Genomic DNA, 17,675 nt, shown 5'->3' with positions numbered 1-17,675 from the left:
CACCCCACACTCACTGTAATCAGCCCCCTCCTCACCCCACACACACTGTAATCAGCCCCCTCCTCTCCCCACACACACACTGTAATCAGCCCCCTCCTCGCCCCACACACACTGTAATCAGCCCCCTCCTCCCCCACACACAGTAATCAGCCCCCTCCTCGCCCCACACACACTGTAATCAGCCCCCTCCTCCCCCACACACTGTAATCAGCCCCCTCCTCGCCCCACACACACTGTAATCAGCCCCCTCCTCCCCAACACACTGTAATCACCCCCTCCTCTCCCCACACACACACTGTAATCAGCCCCCTCCTCTCCCCCACACACTGTAATCCGCTCCCTCCTCCCCCACACACACTGTAATCAGCCCCTCCTCTCCCCACACACACATTGTAATCAGCCCCCTCCTCTCCCCACACACACTGTAATCAGCCCCCTCCTCGACCCACACACACTGTAACCAGCCCCCTCCTCTCCCCACACACACTGTAATCATCCCCCTCCTCCCCCACACACTGTAATCACCCCCTCCTCTCCCCACACACACACACACTGTAATCAGCTCCCTCCTCTCCCCACACAAACTGTAATCAGCTCCCTCCTATCCTCACACACTGTAATCAGCCCTTTCCTCTCCTCACACACTGTAATCAGCCCCCTCCTCCCCCATACGCACTGTAATCACCCCCTCCTCTCCCCACACACACTAATCAGCCCCCTCCTCTCCCCACACACACAATAATCAGCCCCCTCCCCTCCCCACACACACAATAATCAGCCCCCTCCCCTCCCCACACGCACCGTAAACAGCCCCCTCCTCTCCTCTCCTCACACACTGTAATCAGCCCCCTCCCCTCCCCACACGCACCGTAAACAGCCCCCTCCTCTCCTCTCCCCACACACACTGTAATCAGCCCCCTCCTCTCCCCACACACACAATAATCAGCTCCCTCCCCTCCCCACACGCACCGTAAACAGCCCCCTCCTCTCCTCTCCTCACACACTGTAATCAGCCCCCTCTTCTCCCCACACACACTGTAATCAGCCCCCTCCTCTCCCCACACACACTGTAATCAGCCCCCTCCTCTCCCCACACACACACTGTAATCAGCCCCCTCCTCTCCCCACACACACTGTAATCAGCCCCCTCCTCTCCCCACACACACAATAATCAGCTCCCTCCCCTCCCCACACGCACCGTAAACAGCCCCCTCCTCTCCTCTCCTCACACACTGTAATCAGCCCCCTCCTCTCCCCACACACACTGTAATCAGCCCCCTCCTCTCCCCACACACACTGTAATCAGCCCCCTCCTCTCCCCACACACACCATAATCAGCCCCCTCTTCTCCCCACACACACTGTAATCAGCCCCCTCCTCTCTCCACACACACTGTAATTAGCCCCCTCCTCTCACCACACTGTAATCAGCCCCCCTCCTCTCCCCACACACACTGTAATCAGCCCCGTCCTCTCTCCACACACTGTAATCAGCCCCCTCCTCACCCCACACACACTGTAATCAGCCCCCCCTCTCTATACACACTGTAATCATCCCCCTCCTCTCCCCACACAAACTGTAATCAGCCCCCTCCTCTCCCACACACACTGTAATCATCCCCCTCCTCTCTCCATACACACTGTAATCAGCCCCCTTCTCTCTCACACGCACTGTAATCAGCCCCCTGCTCTCCCCACACACACTGTAATCAGCCCCCTCCTCTCCCATACACACTGTAATCAGGCCCCTCCTCACCCCACACACACTGTAATCAGCCCCCTCCGCTCTCCATACACACTGTAATCAGCCCCCTCCGCTCTCCATACACACTGTAATCAGCCCCCTCCTCTCCCACACGCATTGTAATCAGCCCCCTGCTCTCCCCACACACACTGTAATCATCCCCCTCCTCTCCCCACACAAACTGTAATCATCCCCCTCCTCTCCCACACACGCACTGTAATCAGCCCCCTGCTCTCCCCACACACACTGTAATCATCCCCTCCTCTCCTCCCACACACTGTAATCAGCCCCCTCCTCTCCCACACACACTGTAATCAGCCCCCTCCTCTCCCACACACACTGTAATCAGCCCCCTCCTCTCCCACACACACTGTAATCAGCCCCCTCCCCTCCCCACACGCACCGTAAACAGCCCCCTCCTCTCCTCACACACTGTAATCAGCACCCTCCTCTACCCACACACTGTAATCAGCCCCCTTCTCTCCCACACACTGTAATCAGCCTCCTCGTCTCCTACACACACTGTAATCAGCCCCCTCCTCTCCCACACACACTGTAATCAGCTCCCTCCCCTCCCCACACGCACCGTAAACAGCCCCATCCTCTCCTCTCACACTGTAATCAGCCCCCTCCTCTCCCCACGCACACCGTAAACAGCCCCCTCCTCTCCCACACGCACTGTAATTAGCCGCCTCCTCTCCCACACACTGTAATCAGCCCCCTCCTCTCCCACACGCACTGTAATTAGCCCCCTCCTCTCCCACACGCACTGTAATTAGCACTCCCAACAGACGCACCTCAGCTCTGCAGGCTGGGGGTGGCCAGTGTGTGTGTGCGACAGCCTGAACCGTGCCAGTGAGAGATTGCGGCCTTGCAGGTGACATATTTAAATGGTTTTGCAAAGAAGAAAACATTCTGAGACATGAGTAGGGAAAGGGCATGGCTGAATGCGGCCTGGGCCTCTATGGGGGGTACAGTTTCAGAGGAGGGGATGCTTGCAAGCCCAATTGCTGTTCCTGTGACCCCAGTTACAGTTATGATCCAACCCACAGTTTGATCGGTAACGGATTTTAAAATTAATAAACACATCACCACAAGTTAGTACCATTAACATTATTCATAGGTCTGTCATGATATGCAGACATGCAGATAATGATATACAGACAGGCAGCTAATGAACACAGAGAACAGGACATGACCAATGAGCAGGCAGGACACTCAGGGGTGGTATCTCACTATAAAAGGCATGAGGCGCTCACACTCAGCTTCTTACCACTGATGAACATCTACAGAGTGAGTCAGGGTGTATTTACAGTATCACACCACCAGCACGTGGCTAAGAGCTAGTCTGGTTCAGTCAGAGTAACCACACTTAGGTTAGCAGAGAGTCGAACTCATACAGAACTGTGCTAACTGTGCTACTGGTTCAATAAATCAGATTGAACTAACTTCAAGGTCTGGAGTATCTTTTGGTTAAAGCTGCATCCAGTTGCAGTCGGTGTTATCCCAGAGGACATAACAGGACAAGGTCATCTTCACTTAACTTGGGAGAACGTCTTTGTATCAAATATTCTTTCTCTTTTGTTTTTTGTTTGCCATTGTAATGGTTTAATTATGTCAGCCTTATGGAAATTTAATTGCTAACCCATCATTACTCAAAGACACAAAATTGCTCTTATCATGTTCTAGTGGAGGTACATTGATTTGAGTTGGCTCCCTCTTTAACATTGTTATACTTCCGTGCTGCTTCAATCAAACCTTTGGACAGGACTGATCATGCAATTGCTGATATCCCTCTGATGCTGCAGAGAGTGTAGTATGGAGCAGATTAGACATTTCTTATCTAGTCCCTGGTTTGAATAACGGAGAATGTAAGAGGACAGAAATATTCCATCACTCGTTCAACACAGACTTTGTGAAAAGCTCTGGTTGCTGATAGTGATTAGTAGAGGCAAGCTTAAAGATTTTGACTATCTTCTCCAATCATCTTTAGTACTTATTTTCCCCAGTGTGCTACACCCTTCTGTTCAACATAAGCATGCCAATTATATGACAAGGGTTGTTAAAACAATAATCTGCGTTCTTTATTTAAAGATAAGACTTCATACATACAATGTTAACTGAGAGACTATGCGAGTACACCTGACCTTCGCTGCTGCTGCTGTAGACTGAGTTCAGAGTGGTGGGACCACTGCATCACATCCTGTCTCGGTGGTAGTGATTGACAGCAGTTTAGGAAATGCTTTATTAAAGGTGCATGCACATTATATCACAATATACACACCTTTTCTCTAAACATGCACATCATATCATAAACTAGAGGTTTACCTTTAGGGAATCAAACTACATGACAAAAACAGGAAATAACTGTGTCTGAATAAATCATTACACAAAACAATAATTTTTCAAATCTCGGAAATGTGTCAGTGGTTTTCTAATCAGACTTAGTTATGGTGATCTTGGTTGGAAGCAGCTTCAGAATGTTAGTTATCGGTCAGGGGTAGGTTGTTGCGTTTGCATCCCAGACTGTGTTTGTCCACAATAGCATTCTTCAATGTTTTTGGTTGTGGTGTTGGTTCTGATTTGGCATCTGCTTTGTAAAATCCTCAGGAGTCCCCAGAAGATCACACAAACACACTAAGGTTTATTTGGCAACCAAAAGTAATGACCGCAACACACCATATAGCACACAGGTCCCAGCCGAGGCTACCGATCATGCTGGTCCCAATCCGGGCCGGCTTTTAAGCACAGGATTCACAAATCCCAGCTGCTAGGCCTCCGCGGGGAGCTCATATTCCACCAGCCCCACAGAGAGATCAATTAGGCTGTCCCCGTGGAACCCATGAGGGTTATTACATGTTTCATTACACTGTAATGCCATTTGGTAGTCATATTTGACACAATATTAATTCTAGCATATGCTGACAATTTCCCCTGTAGGGCGCCGCCATATTGCCCAGGGGCCGGCGCAGAGAAGGGAACCCCCGCGCATGCGTGGAAATATGTCGGCCGTAGCGCGCATGTGTGGAAATATGCCGGCCCTTCCGCACATGCGCGGAATCACGCTGGCTGTTCCGCGCATGTGCGAACTCGCATATTATTCTGTTGCACCATCTTTCCAATGGTCACTTTTAAAGTGCGATTTATTCTCCCAACAATGCCGTTGGATTGGGGGTGATATGCTATGTCGAATTTTTGCCTGATTCCAAAAATCGTTAAAACATTTTGCACGACTCTGCCGGTGAAATGGGAACCTTGGTCTGACTCAATGCTGCGGGGGAGTCCCAGCATGTAAATATCTGTTGGGTCAAATTCTTACTGTGGCCTTTGCAGTGTTTGTCCGTGAGGGAAATGCTTCTACCCATTTTGTAAAGGTGTCGATTACCACTAATATGTATTTGAAACCATTTCTGCAAGTGGGGAGGGGGCCAATGTAGTCGAGTTGCAAATTTGTCCAAGGGCCATTAACAGGTCGGGTGTGTCTCAATCGTCCCTTCTTGGAGTACCTTTCAGGATTGTTCTGTGCACAGATTAAACAATTCTCAACACAATGTGTGACATCGGATTTTAAATTGGGCCACCAGCACAAAGGTCTTAAATGGGCAATGGTATTGTCTGTCCCCTGATGTCCGTGTCCGTCATGAAACTGGTAAATTAGCTGGTTTCTGTCCTGGGTGTGGACCACATCAATTCCATTTTTCAAAACTATACCGTCCTGTACCGTCAGTGAATCCTTGCATTTGTCGTAGGGGGCTGGGAAGTTACCGTCTAAAACTTGTTTGAGAGTGTAGTCTGCATTTTGGGCCTGGGATAGATCCTCTATATTGGTCTGAGACACCTGGACTGCGTGTATCGGTTCACTTTCGGGGGGTTGCCAAAAGTGACCTTGGCGTGATCCTGACTTGGCTAAGGCGTCTGCCTATACATTACCGGGTGGGGAGGAGCGATGATGGCTTCTCACTTTAATAATACCGTAAGTGCGGTCTTTAGCTGTCCTAAGAATGTGTTTCAACAATGGGGCTGAGGGTAGGGGTTTACCATCATTGGATACGAATCCTCGAGATTCCCACAGGGGCAGGAATTCTGTCAAGCTATTGCACACATTTAAACTGTCCGAATATATGTCTGCGGGGGTTGGAAAGGAATCAGGGTGCTGCAGTACATATGCTATGGCTGCTAGTTCTGCTGCTTGTGATCCTAGGTGGCTGGAAAATTTTAAAGATATTTCTTCTAATGTGTGTTCCTGTGCGTCTTCTGCATAAATTCCACAACCAGTTATTCTCTTTCCATTTTCTATCATGGAGGAACCGTCTACATAAGTCTTTAAAACGTTGTCTATGGTGTGTGGATTCTGCGTTTTACTGCCTGCTCGTGTGTGCAGTGACTTCGGAATAAAGGGTCCTCTGTGGTGTTGGGCGGCTATGATCTGGCACTCATGTGGGGTCCCTGCATACTGAAGGTTATCTGCTAGAAATGTGTGGGTCTTTGTACGTTTGACTGTAATGTCCCTTCCTTGTAACAATAGTGTCCAGCGAGCTGCTCGGACCTGGCTGACTGAACAGTCCTTTAACCTACCATCGAACCATAGCTGCGTTGGGGTGTGCGCGGTTAAAATCGTTACTGGGATAAGGCCTGTGATGTATGCAAAATACTGTACTGCCCAAAAGACTGCAAGCAAGTGCCGTTCGCAGGCTGTAAATCCTAGCTCTACGGGATCCAAAATTCGCATAGGCTACGGGTCCTAAGCGGTCATGTCTTCCCCGTAGGAGTACTGCTGGTAGGGTTCGGTCGGTGGTTGCTACTTCTATGGCATAGGGAGAGTGTGGGTCTGGAACTTGAAAAGCGGGGGCTGTGCCTAGGGCGCGTTTTAATTCATCGATGGCGTCTGTGTGCTGAGGGAGCCATTCCCATGGGGCGTACTTTTTAAGGAGCTCTGAGAGTGGGGCTGCTTTGGTGGCAAAACCATCTGTATGGTTCCTACAATATCCAACTAATCCTAAGAATGACCGGAGTGCAGTGATATTGTGGGGCAGGGGAAATTTAACTATTGACTCAATTCGCTTCTGTTCGATCTCTCTCTTCCCGTGGGTGATAATGGTGCTTAAATAAAGGATCTTTTCTTTTAAGATCTGAGCCTTTTTGGGGTTGACCTTGCATCCAATGGATTGCAAAAGACCTAATAATTCCGAAAGAAGCTTTACATGCTCTTCCTTTGTATCTGTCTGTAGGAGTAAGTTGTCCACATACTGTATAAGGCATTCGGGGTGGAAAAATTTGGAAAGTCCGTTGGCCAATTGTCGGTGGAAAATGGAGAGGGAGTTGTGGAATCCTTGCGGGAGGCATGTCCACGTATACAGCTGCCCTTGAAATGTGAACGCGACCTTATATTGACAGGCCTTGTCTAGCAGGATGGACCAAAAGCCATTGCTGATGTCCAGCACTGTGAAGTACTTTGCCTGTACTCTCTGCTTGAGCATGGTCTCGTGGCAATGGTGGGGGCTGCTAAAGGGGTTACCTTGTTAAGTTCTCGGTAGTTGATTGTCAGTCACCAAGAACCATCGGTTTTTATCACGGGCCAAATTGGGGGATTATTTGTTGAGGCTACCGGCCAAATTACTCCTTGATCTAATAAGCTAATAATGACTTTTGAGATCTCACCCTCGGCTTGCTGTGGGAAACCGTATTGCTTCTGTGGCTTAGGATTGGGACCTGAAATTGTGACCATTCCTGGGATCTTCACAAAATCGTGTTTGTGTTGGGCGAAGGAAGTTTTGTGTTTTCTGAGGACCTCTCTAATTGTCTGGTCTGTACTAATAGTTTGCAGATCAAACCAATAGTCTCCTACTGAGCAAGTCCTATGTTCATAGTCCCCTACTGTGAGCGTAGCGGGGGCTCTCGCTAGTTTGGCCATTTTTCATACACATCTATTTACGGGATCAAAGGAAAGGTTGTGGGAGCTCATAAAAGCGATTCCTAGAATGTGCTCAGCTGTTTGGGGCAAGTCGACTAAAGCATCGGGGTGTCTGGTGCTTATGGTTCCTATCTGAATATCTATGGCGGCTGTGATGTATCCCTGCTGTACGTGTCCGGTAAATTCACTTGGTGATGGTGTCTGTGATGGGCCATTTGTGACGCTGGAACATTGTGGAGGTGTTTAAAGTAGTGTCCCAAAGAAATTCTACTGGATGTCCCCGGACTGTGCCTGTGACTACTGGTCTGCCTGATTTGTCCCAGAGTGTGTCGCAGACCCAGGTTGGGGAGTCTGAACACCGTCAATCTGTGGTGTTGATTGCTGAATTATCTGAATGGGCGCTGACACTATGTATGGGCCTAAAATTGTTCCTAGGTGGGGGGGCCTGGTTGTTGGAGGTGTTGCTGGTTCAGGGGGTTTTGTTGGCATTCGCGGACGTAATGTCCCATATGTCTGCAATTATAACAACCTCATGGTGCCTGTGCTCTGGGGTGCTGTCCTTCATGTCTACCCTCATTTATCCATGCTGGGTCCTGGTTAGTCCTGACTGGGTGCATATTTGCTTCTACCTGATCCTGATCTGCCTTCCTGTGTAGGGATTGTTCCCAAGCTCTGGAGAGTCTCTTTAATACCCAAACTTCATTGTGTGTGGAGTCTGCGGGGTCGTAATTCACACAAGCCTTTTGACTTGCTTCTGTGGCGTGGGAGACTAAAGTGTGGGCCCATTTAGTTGTGTCGTCATTATCTAAGAGTGCGCGGTTCAAATCCCCAAATACTACTGTAAAATGGATCCAAAGGCGACCTGCAAATGCGGTCGGATGCTCTCCCTTATTTTGCCTACAACGGTTCAAACCTTCTACTGTCCCTTGTTGTACCCGATTACATTTAAAATGGCCGTTTTCATCTCCTGTAGGGTTCCTCCTCCTACATTCTGGGGTTCTGGCAAAGCTGATCTGACGGACTGGTCAAGGCTCATTACTATCAGTTTAACTTCCTCCCTTTCGTCTAGACCGTACATAACCTTTTACTGGGGTACTCTCTCAAATAAATTATGCGGGTCTGCATCATGGATCAATTTTTGCGCAGGCATCTCTCAATTGGGTGATGGATAATGGATAAACGCAATCGGGCTCCTCCCGATCCGATGACTTGCGCAGTGTGGTGACCGTATTCATGGGGGTGTGAGCTGCCTGTGCAGTCGGTGGTGCGGGTGCTTTCCTTTTCGTGGCATGGGGGGCGCGATTGTGATTTTCTGTGTCCTCCACATATCTCTGGGTGGTTTCATTTAGTTCTTGCCAATTGGGGGCACCTTCCTCATCTAAAGTTTATCCAAAAGTATCTCTAAATCCGTTTTGCACTGTAAGCAGTGACTGCAACTTCTCTATTTGTTGTCTACATTTTGCATGGTCTACTGTGTTCTGTCTTTGTTCTGTAGTGGAGCTATGGAGCGCTCGTAAAGCTGCCTTTAAATCCGCGCATTGTCTTGTTAACTGTGCTACCTGCTGTTCTGTCTCTTCTGGTACCAAGACTGTGCGCTGTGTATCTTGGTAGGCTTTATCGTACTGGGTCTGAAAGCTGCTAAGGTGAACTAAACAAGATTGGTGTGCCCGTTTGACATCAGCCATCTCTTTATCTTTAGCTGCCAACTGATCCCGGAGTTGCTCAATAATCTTTTCACTTTCACTGTAGTTTCCCTAATTCTTCTCCTCTTTCTCAACCAGCTGCCTGTGGAGCGTCCTCATGACATCCTCTGTGCCTCGCAACTGTGCCAAACAGGACACTATTGCCATCGGCTTTCGCACATTCACTGCATTTTTCTTATGTACCTCGGTTAGGTTGTCCCACCAAGTTTGTCCTCTGCTTCCTGGACCTGACTCTTCATTTGAACAAAAATCGGACCAAAGGGGCTATCCTTTCCCCTTTAAATACTTCCTCAACTTTTCTTCCCATATGGGGCACTGCTCTGCTCTGTTAGTCATTGCGACCTCGGGTTCCTGTGGGTTCATTAAACGTTCCATCGCTTTTGTGACCATTGCTTCTAATCTCTCTTGCTCTACTTTTGATCTCTGTTTCCTACCGTTAATCTCTGTTTCCTATCGTTAATTTCTCTTGCAGTACTTTGATTTCTCTTTCCCTACCTTTAATTTGGGATAGGGGGATAAGGCGGTGATTTTAACTGTGGATATGGCCGAAGCTATTTTGTGGTTCACAATTCCCTTGATAGTTTTGACACAATCTAACGAGTTTACCTTATATCCCTGTTAGTACGCATGCAGGTTAGTAGATACTTCCAAAATTCGGTGATTTGGTCGATATGGGCTTGCACTTGTGGTTCTTTCTCTTTCACGCAATTGGATTTCAAAGTTTGTGGGTTCTCTCGGAGTGCCAAAATCACTTCTAATTCGAGTCCCACCAGAGTCGCCAATAATGTTGCCAATCGGCACTGGAGTCGCCAATTAATGTTGCCAATTAATAATGATGCTCTTTAGAGTCGCCAGGTATCAAATGATACCACCACACGGCTTTACCGGATATCGATCAAAGGGCCACACAACCAGTTAGTCAGTTCAAGTTCAAAGATGGTTTATTTACACACAAGGATTACTTTGACATGCAACACAAAACACTACAACTTAAACTACATCTAACAACTGCAATAACCTATACTTAACTTCAGGGCAACTGGCTCTATGCAGATGGACAAGGCCTTTGTCTGGATCTTGCATGGCTGGGTGGAAGAAGTGGCTCTGTTCCTGCTGGGCTCATCCGTCTGGTAGCGATCGCTGGTCTTGAACTTGTCTGTCTGGTTGTTATGCTGCACTTGGGTTGGCATAGGCCGGATCCAAGAGAGACCGAGCACATGGCTGTGTCTCTTCTTATCCCTCTGGGATTTTAGCGCTCTTTGGGGCGGTCCTTAACTTGGACCCAATAATTCGACAGGCTTCAATCACTGCCTTCGATTTTGGCCAATAAAGGGGCGGGTGCCTTGATGGCTGGGCGTGTCCTTAGCGGTCATTGACCTTGGCTGTTTGGGCTCCCTGAGTGAGTACAGTCTGTGGCTGTATCGGTTTCTTGAGTGCAGTCCTATTGTTCTGGGGAAATAGGCCATTAGAATGCAAACGAGCAGGGGTTTCGATCGCGTCTAGCTATCTGGGTTGAAAATACACACACAAGCTCTGAATCTGTCTGAGTCCTAGATTGGTCATAATTCCCATGGTCCTGTGCAGGTGGCCATCTGAGATGGCTACAGCTCTATTTAGATGGAGAGTACCAGTATTTGCATTATTTAGTGGACCATGGCACCTCATTATCCACAGGAATGGTGTATACTATAGATGGACAATTGGAGACAATTTAATATTTAAAATGAAAACAAATTGAATCTCAAAAATGACAACTGCCACTTCATCCTCTTGAGCCAAAATACATTATTGAAGTTTACAGCATTTATTCGCATCCGCTGTTGAATATTTTGTAAGTATTTCAAACATGTGCTATTGTGTTGCAAACACATTGCTGTCAGATATTTAAAACTTTCCTACGGGACAGCCTGGCTGATGTGAAATTAGCTTGTGGGTTTGAATGGCACAGTTCCTCATTACTGATTATTTGGATCCATGAAGCAATAAATAAGCAAAAACTTGATTTCACCAAAATTCCTTGAAAATGTACATCTTTAATAGTATCAATGGAATTTGATGCTATCTGCATTATGCATTTGGCCATATCTAACCCTCAACTAAACCATTTCCAAAACCAAAAATTAACCTAACTTGGTTACAATTTTGCTACATATGATGAATAATCAAACTCACTTCACTTTGGGGAATTCTAAACTATGGGCTCATTATCACTGGCTAATAAGATGCAAATTTGGTCCACAATTTTTATTCAATGCATTTTGTCACTGATAACTATTTGTTGACACTAGGTTATCTCAAGAGGCGATAGACCTGGTTCCCTATATTATCCATTCAGTGTCCAAGCAAAGTATATGCTGCAAGCAGCAGAAAAATACATTTTGAAAAAAATGAACTGGAGTTGACTTGAACTTTCACTCAGTATTTATGTGCATTGTTGCAAATTGAAGGAAGCTGGAGGTAAAAAAAAAAAATCAAAATCCCCCAATACTACTGTAAGGAGTAGTGTTTTAACATTTGATATCATTTTTGTGTAATCGTTTTTTCAGGATAACAGCAGCCAGTTTGTGGATCATTTTGCATTCATTAATACAGCTGTTTAATTTAAAGTCAAGGTTGGATCTGGTTCAGTATGGTCAACAGCTTTTGATTTTGGATTCCGTTTCATATGTTCTAGTGAAAATGAAGACAGCCAACATCAACCATTCTCAGTGAATGTTATTGTGGATATTGTGGAGTGGATTTCCCTTTAATTTGTCTCCTATTTTCAGGGGGGTGGGGGTGGGGGGTTGGAGTAGAAAACAATACTGTATTACGCCTATAGACTTTCTTTCAAGACTGGCAGAAGCCTGTGGTAGGCCAAGTGAGTTTACAGAAATAAAATAGTGCTTGGGTGTTTACAGAGATTTTCTTTTGCATAATTGAGTTACCCAGATGCCCAAGTTATGACAAGAAGTAAGAAGGTGGGTGGAGCTTCCATCATTGGTTTAAGATGTGCAACAGGAACAATACCTTGACTTCCATTGACCATCTTTCTGAAGTCATTGAACCTCTCTTATATAGCAGTTCCCCAGTTGTTGGAGCTGCCTTCCCCTAGGGCCCGAACCACCTTCTAATGGGATTTAACATCTAGATTTCCTGCACTCAGTGCTCAATAGTCAATTCCTTTTAGCTCTTCAGCCAGCAGAGCCTTCAGATATTCATTAGCAAATCTGGGAGCTCTTTCTGCAGCTGACCCCCTGGAGTTTGCTGCTCCTTGAGGCATTATGTACTTCGAATCCTGCTGTTCAAAAAGTGATGTCATCCTTTACCCAGTTACTCAAACCTCCCTCTGCCTCTCAACAGTAACCCAGTCAGAAGTGATATTTCTGCTTCTAATTTGTCCTGCACTGATAGTGAGGGCCTAGATGGAAGGTTCAATGGGTTGATTGGTAGATTCACCTGGTGAGTGTAAGTACTGTCCCATCCCACCACTAACCCAATGATAGAAGAAGAATCCAACCCCATGTATGAAGAAAACTAGGCACTGCAATAATCTATGGTGCTCAACAACATTTTAATGTGATTCAAGTACCATAAACAAGTCACATGTGCACCTTCATTTATTAGAAACACTTCCTTCTGTCAGATGTACTAATAACTGGTATCATCTAATTCTATAATTGAGAATTATTTGTGACCAACAATAATTTTACACTGGTTTGATTCTGTGCAGTAAATAAAAATCTAGATGTTAAATCCTATTTGGCTGGTATTATTTCATGAATTCTGACCTCTACAATGGAAGGAACCATTTATTTTAGTGGACAAAGCACACCAACATAGAAAATGTGGGGGACAGGTTCCACTAACTTTAGCATGAGACAAATTCTAGCTGGTTCTCATAAAGCCCATAGATTCCCTCCAGTGCAGAAGGAGTCCATTTGGTCTATCGAGTCTGCATCGACCTTCCAAAAGAGCACCCTAACTAGGCCCATCACCTCACCCTATCCGAGTTAACCTACACATCCCTGGGCACTAAGGGTCAATTTAACAAGGCCAATCCACCTAGCCTGCACATCTTTGGACTGTGGGAGGAAACTGGAGCAACCGGAGGAAACACACACGGACATTGGGAGAACGTGCAAACTCCACACAGACAGTCACCCAAGGCTGGAATTGAACCTGGGTCCCGGGTGCTCTGAGGCAGCAGTGCTAACCAATGTGCCTCTGTGCCAGTGGATTTAAAACATTCCTGTGACTGTCTGTGTGGAGTTTGCACGTTCTCCCCATGGGTGAGATTCTCCGGTTCCCCATCACGTGTTTCACAGGAGTGCACAGTTTCCTGTGGCTTGTCAATGGAATTTCTCATTGAAGCCACCCCACACTGTCTGGAAACCTGCGGGCGAGGGCGTACTGCCAGCGGAAAAGAGAATCCCAATGACCTGAGAATTCTGGCCTGTGTCTGCGTGAGTTTCCTCCGGGTACTCCAGTTCCCTCCCACAGTCCAACCATGTGCAGGTTAGATGCTAATTTGCCCTTGGTGTCCAAAGGTTAGGTGGGGTTACAAGGATAGGGCAAGGGAGTGGGACTTGGTAAAGTGCTCTTTTGAAGGGTTGGTGCAGATTCGATGGGTCGAGTGGCCTCCTTCTGCATTGTCGGGATTCTATGATTCTATACTGAAGTTATGAGTTATGTTTGAGCCAAATTGTGAACTGTACCTTCAGACTAAACTCATCACCATGACTGATTTTTAGAAAATATCTTTCAGATATCCACCGACTCTACTCCTCTCTCTGACTGGGGTCTGAGATTGAACCAACCATTTGCAATCCCAGCCTTGTATTTGATACTAAACCGAATATCCAACCAGATGGCCACTCCTTCACCAAGATCACCCACGTCAGCCTCTATTGCCCGATAAAACTACAGCCTCAACTTCAACTCATGTGCTGCTGAAACGCTTATTTATACCTTTGTTACCTCCAGACGTGACTATTCCAATCCTTGGCTGGTCTCCTATCCATAAATTTGAGCTCATTCAAAACTCTGCTGCCGGTAAGTATCCTAACTTGTACCTGCTCTTATTCAGCCATCATTCCTGTGCTTGCTGGCCTTCATTAACTCCTGGTTCACCAACACCTTGATTTTAAAATTCTCAACCATTTGGATTGGATTTGTTTATTGTCACGTGTACCGAGGTACAGTGAAAAGTATTTTTCTGCCAGCAGCTCAAACAGATCATTTAGTACATTAAAATAAAATAAAATAAAAAGAAAATACATATAAAAGAGAAAGGTTAGTGATAATGTTAGTGTTAGAATTAAAATTTAAAAGATCAGTACGATTATAAGAGATGTAAAAAGCGGATCTGTTTGGGAGAGCTCGCAGAGAGTCGCCACGCTCCGGCACAATCTGTGCCATTTGTTCAAACCCTTCCACTGCTTCATCCCTCCCTGTCTTTTTAATATCCTCCAGCTCTGCAAGTGTCTAAGATCTCTGCATTCCTTCAATCCTAGCCTCTTGTGCATCCCTGATTTTAATCATCCCTCCAGTAACAGCCGTCGAAGCCACATTCTGGAATTCACCCTCTAAACCTCTCCACCTCTATGATTCCCTCTCTTCCTGTAAGTCACCCCTTAAAACCTATCTGACCAAGCTTTTGGCCATCTGCTGTAATATCTTTTTATTTGGCTCTATCAAATTTTGTTTGCAAATGCTCCTGTGAAAATCCTGGGGACATTTTACCATGTTAAAGTTGCTATATAAATATAAGTTGTTATTGCCTCATGTGGAGGTGTGAAGTAGAAACACTGAAGAATGTCACATATATTGGAGGGCTGTGCAGTATGTGCGATCATACAGTCCCTTACAACTCATTTTTGGAGTGAGTCCTCAACCTGGTGTCCTCATTGGGGACAGAGCTGATAGGCAGTACTTTAATGAGAAACACCTCACTGCTATGCTCTTTTATTTGTAAGGAGGGATTTTTTTTGTCCCTTAATAGAAAGAAAATCACAGGCTACACACCTGTGATTTCAGGGAAAGTGTTGCCCGTGAGTGTTGGGATTGCCAGATGACAGCACATTTGCTTATATTAGCGCATTGTACTGAATGCACACAATAAATATGGATACAAACAACCCTCCATATGAACACCAGCAGGATCTTCCTGTGGATAAAAGAGCAGCACACTTCCCAAACTGTTGCATTTGCACCTAAGAGAGTTACACCACAGTTTATTCAAAATAGAAACTTGGGGGTAGATTTTCCGGTTCCGTTCACCGTGGGAATTGTCATGGCTGGGACGGACAATTTGACGGATGTTGGATGATCCATTGACGTTGGGCAGGAATTTCCAGTCCCGAGGCGAGCTGGACCAGAACGTCCTGTCCTTGGTTTGAAAGACTGGCATGGTCGAAAGACAAATAAATGGCATCTGCCCCATGATTGAATGTTCTGTAAATCCTCCCTTCCTCTAGTAGTATAACATTTACAAACTCCAGCCGCCAAAGAATGGCTAAAGATGGACTACATTGGCTTATAATGCAGCCCACCTATATCAGCTGTGCAGAGGGTGGCCTGTGGTAAACACTCTGATGGGAAACACTTTCCTTGATTTGAATAGGCTACTGGCACGTTTGGCTGGAGATGCAAGCAGCAACTCTTAAAGGTCTTAACCTGAAAATTGTGAAGACAGAAGGGAAGAATGTTATTCATTTTGGTACAGTCAAATAATAACAACAACACCACTAGCAGCAACATGCATTAATATAGCAGCTTTAATATAGTAATACCCAGCATAATACCTATCTCTTTGACCAAGCTTGTGTTGCTATTCCTAATTATTCCATCTTTAGTTCTTTCTGTGAAAGACCTGAAGACATATGAATGCAATATAAATGTTGCTGTAACTACCATTCAATGCCAATTATTGGCTTTTGTTTCCTGCCGAACATTTTTTTTGAACTTCACAATATATTATTGTTTAGCAAAGGCTCGAATGCACAATCTGTTTCACCATTTTCACTTCATTTTGGAAAGAGTAGTTCACTTATTTTTAAAATGTATACATTATTTATATCTTAATATTTCTGTTCATTGTTGAGAGAAATTTACTTGCTCCAATTTGTTTCCTTTCTTGCCTGGTGACATTCCAGTTCTGCAGCCAGAACGTGCACGAGTCTGGACATTTGGTAAGATATTTAATCATGGATGGGAAAGAGTGTTATGGGCCAGGGTTTAGAGAACCCCAAAGTGTATCATGGAGTTCACCTGACCCACAACTTTTACTAGATTGTGGAATGGGGAGCACACGGCCCACTCTACAGGTGTGGTACAGCAGAAATGGAAAAGTATTTTTTAAAGCAAAACAATGTTTATTCTATGAACTCAAGTTAACCTTTTTAAAACATACAGTGAACATCTTAGCAACCATCAATTCAAATACAACCCCCAAAGAATACAACACAAAGTAATCCTTAATAACTTCCCAAACAACATCCAGAAGACAAAATAAACACCTTTTAACAGAAGCACATTAGGTTTACATTCACTACTGAGAAAATTTATAATTCTGAATTCACCAAACAATCAAGAGATAGTCTTTTCATGGCAGAGAGATCAACAGTACACCTGCTCTTTCTGGCTTCAGCTCCAACACAGAAAACGAAACAAAAACACACCCTGCAGCAAACAGCCTAAAACAAAAGTAAAAAGCTGACAGACAGCCCGGCTCCACCCACACTCTGACATCACTGATGAACACCCATTTCTTAAAGGTACATTTTTTAAACACCCATTTCTTAAAGGTATTCTCACATGACAAGAGGAATATCAGCTAAACCTCCTCCTTTCCCCATTTAATGTCAACAGGCACAAACTTTCAAGTAAGGTTCCTGACAATTTCAAACTCAAGAGTCCTGGGATCAAACTGTTGCTTGTCTACTGCTGTCCTGGCTGAAATCAGCGAACTCAACCAGAGATTTGGGCCATGACATTTGGCTCCGTAGCACAGCTGGTGTGGGTGCCGCAGCCCAAAACTGGAAAGTTGGCCGGAAAGCTTCCAGCCTCTTCTGGTGGGGCCCGCATTGTGCACCCTAACTGTGAAGGCTCTGGTATGGATGCAGTGCATATGCAGAGTGGGCAGATTTTAATATCAAACAACAGTTCGTGCTGATTTGGCTCATAATCTGCAATTTTGTACTCTATTGGTCCTATAACGCCTTCTATTCATCATTTGCAACTGAACATGTCTCATTTAAAGGGCAACCTTTAGGTGAGATGCTTTTGGCTTACTTTTGCTGGTAGAGAGTTGGTGGAAGTATTTTTTGAGTGCTATT

The sequence above is a fragment of the Scyliorhinus torazame genome, chromosome 9 (assembly GCF_047496885.1).
Source record: "Scyliorhinus torazame isolate Kashiwa2021f chromosome 9, sScyTor2.1, whole genome shotgun sequence".
NCBI classification, from domain to species: domain Eukaryota; kingdom Metazoa; phylum Chordata; class Chondrichthyes; order Carcharhiniformes; family Scyliorhinidae; genus Scyliorhinus; species Scyliorhinus torazame.
The sequence above is the reverse complement of the archived record's forward strand: the minus strand, read 5'-3'. Positions refer to the sequence as shown.